Raw genomic sequence first — 3,651 nt, 5'->3', positions numbered from 1 at the left:
GTGCAAATTTCAGACCATGTTCTAGTAATTCACTCTGCGGGTTGGATAGCTGTTTCTCTGTAAGGTTGAATATTCCACTCTGTTGGATTCTAGGTTACTCTGTTGGCCTCCCATCTTTTTTGCTGATCAAAGTAAGTTTGATTTCCAATATGGATAGCACAATTGACCAATGTTAATACTAAGATCTGTAACTCTTATTCTCTATAACCGGAGAGTTCATTTTGGAACTGTAGGGAAGTTTTAAAAAACTTCTCTACCAAACTTATAGTTAATTTATCTGGTTATTCTGAATAATCTTTGTTTCCAATTGCCCATAGAACAATAATTATTAATCCACCAAAGCCTCCCAATAGGTCACTTAATAAATTTGAGAAATAATCCGTTATATTAATAATTACTTTGTCATTATTTATTGTTTGAATATGTGATTATTTATTATTCTTAAAGACACCCCTGAGGAAGTCTGTATAGATGAAACGCGTTGGATGGACAGGCTGCTTTGGAGCTCCTCCCCATTTGGGGTGGGCAGCATGCCTTATTAAGATCAACCCCACGACTGTTAAGACGAATGTAAGAGATATTGAATAATTGTAAAGATTTTTAATAAATATATGAAAATTATGGATCAACGAGTGACGCTGTTGTTTTGGGTGATTTTTGGTGAGAGGGTATTTTCAAGATATCTACATCGCTTTGTGGGTAACCCATTACAGAAAGAACACTCTAGAGATCATTATAAAGAGACATTTATTCAAGCGCTCTCCTGACTACCACCGTTACTAATAAATATATATATATATATATATATATATATATATATGAAGAAAGGATAGCATAGCGCCACTTGTGAGGTTAGATCTCAGTAAAAGAATGTATGAATATATTAGAAATTTCTGTTATCAAAGCTTTAAGCCCACGTAACCTTTCAAAATGGTGTCTGCCTACCCCTAAAAATACAAAACTGGTATGGTAATGTTAAAAGGTATAAAACTGGGGGGATAGGGGTACTGGCGACGAGTGTGGCTAAAAACTATGTTTTAAAAGCTTAAAATTAGAAGCCAAAAAATTTCTAAAATTTATAAAAATATTTTTAATATATATGAGAGTAAAAACAGTTTCCAAGAATGGTTTTAAAAAACAAGAATCAAAAACTTTTGTCCATAAATGAAAAATATAAATACACTTAAAAGGATAGGAATTCAAAACTTAGCTTGTAAATAGTGGGTGGTCAGTATAAGGCCAACGCGTTTCGTCTCAACAGACTTCTTCAAGGGGTGAGGATAGAATGAAGCTGCATGTCTATTTATACCCATATCACTAAGTCAGAGGGTTGTGACATCATAATTGATCATGTGATATGATTACACATTATGCATTTTAAAAAATTGACAGAGCTTATTTTATAACAAAGTTGGATTGATTACCAGGTCAGGCAGACTCCTTAGTGCTAAAAACGAGTGATCTTAGGTAACAAACAGGTTTAAAAACGTTTAAAAACGTTCACAGTATAATCGAGAGTCACTTCCGCCACACTTCCGGTGACGGAGGACTCCGCTGGTCACTTCCGCCCCACTTCCGGTGGCAACTGCGCATGCGCCCGCGGCGGCTCCCGGCTTCATTGCGCATGCGTCTGCGGGTGTTCAGGGCTGCTCCTAAGTGGATGATGACATTCTGACTCCTTGAGCTGTATCAAACGGAGTCCATTTTGCATGGGATATTTGGGATACTTTTCCATGGTGTTACGGCGGCCATCTTTGTGTGGATAAGCAGACACTTCTAGATTCCAGGCCCCTCGGTTTCCATAGTAACGGATTCCATGCATAGAATAAATAGAAAACAATGGTAATTTTAAAGTAGTGATGTATATGAGTATTCAGAGACACAAATTTCTTAACTAAGATATTTATTAGAATATTAAGATTATAATATTAAGATTGATCCTTGCCCATGGGATAAAGTGCTTGTGCAGTATAGGTGACTATATCAGGTGACTTTAGTTATTTATAGGTGGTGATGGTGCAAACTTCCTGTAATAAGCCCTGTGAATATATAAATATATAAATATAGGTGACTAGCATTATATTTAAGTCCATCCGATTGATATTACTAAAAATAATATAATGATAATAATAATAATATTAGAATAAAATAAAATAAATAAATAAATAATCAGTGATAAATACAGTGATTCTAGCTAAGTGCTAATTTTTGGTGAATATTCATTGGACATCGTTTGTTATCATTACAGTACCTGATCTTCCCAGGTAGTCTCCTCTCTGGTACTGGTCAGGCCCGGACACTGCTTAGCTTCCAAGATCAGACGAGATTGGGCGTGCCAGTGTGGTTTGACTGTACGTGAATATTAAACAGATACCATGGCACCATTGCACTCGGAATCCGGTTGTCACTATATATGTGATTCTATAGTGGTGATAATAATATTTATTGTGCAACGGCTATCATCCTTTACAGTACCCGATCTCCCCAGGTGGTCGCCCTACCTGGTACTGGTTAAGAGGAGAATCTACCTACAAGACTCCGAGGCTGAAATGCACAGGTTCATACAAGTGTGGAAAATGTAACATCTGCAGATACCTACACCGGAACAGGAAAACCTTTAGTGGTACAGAAGGTGATAAGGAATATACCATAAAAGACTTTATGAACTGCAACACAACATCTGCAACACAACATCCGTAATCTATCTATGGGGCCTGGAATCTAGAAGTGTCTGCTTATCCACACAAAGATGGCCGCCGTAACACCATGGAAAAGTATCCCAAATATCCCATGCAAAATGGACTCCGTTTGATACAGCTCAAGGAGTCAGAATGTCATCATCCACTTAGGAGCAGCCCTGAACACCCGCAGACGCATGCGCAATGAAGCTGGGAGCCGCCGCGGGCGCATGCGCAGTTGCCACCGGAAGTGGGGCGGAAGTGACCAGCGGAGTCCTCCGTCACCGGAAGTGTGGCGGAAGTGACTCTCGATTATACTGTGAACGTTTTAACGTTTTTAAACCTGTTTGTTACCTAAGATCACTCGTTTTTAGCACTAAGGAGTCTGCCTGACCTGGTAATCAATCCAACTTTGTTATAAAATAAGCTCTGTCAATTTTTTAAAATGCATAATGTGTAATCATATCACATGATCAATTATGATGTCACAACCCTCTGACTTAGTGATATGGGTATAAATAGACATGCAGCTTCATTCTATCCTCACCCCTTGAAGAAGTCTGTTGAGACGAAACGCGTTGGCCTTATACTGACCACCCACTATTTACAAGCTAAGTTTTGAATTCCTATCCTTTTAAGTGTATTTATATTTTTCATTTATGGACAAAAGTTTTTTATTCTTGTTTTTTAAAACCATTCTTGGAAACTGTTTTTACTCTCATATATATTAAAAATATTTTTATAAATTTTAGAAATTTTTTGGCTTCTAATTTTAAGCTTTTAAAACATAGTTTTTAGCCACACTCGTCGCCAGTACCCCTATCCCCCCAGTTTTATATATATATATATATATATATATATATAGTAGAGATGAGTGGGTTCGGTTCTCAGAAAACTGAACCCTACCGGACTTCACATCACGAGCCTGGACCAAGTTAGGTTCGGGTTTTCATGCTTGACTTGGAAGCCAGAA

General features: G+C 37.5%; 1 pseudogene; it reads right to left on the bottom strand.

Moving 5' to 3' along the window:
* Positions 1-2,239: 2,239 nt before the first annotated feature.
* Positions 2,240-2,357, bottom strand: LOC134912929 (5S ribosomal RNA; annotated as a pseudogene).
* Between the last annotated feature and the right edge of the window lie 1,294 nt (positions 2,358-3,651).

This window comes from Pseudophryne corroboree, chromosome 4 (assembly GCF_028390025.1).
Source record: "Pseudophryne corroboree isolate aPseCor3 chromosome 4, aPseCor3.hap2, whole genome shotgun sequence".
In the NCBI taxonomy this organism is placed as follows: Eukaryota; Metazoa; Chordata; class Amphibia; order Anura; family Myobatrachidae; genus Pseudophryne; species Pseudophryne corroboree.
This window is presented reverse-complemented; position numbering and strand designations above follow the sequence as displayed.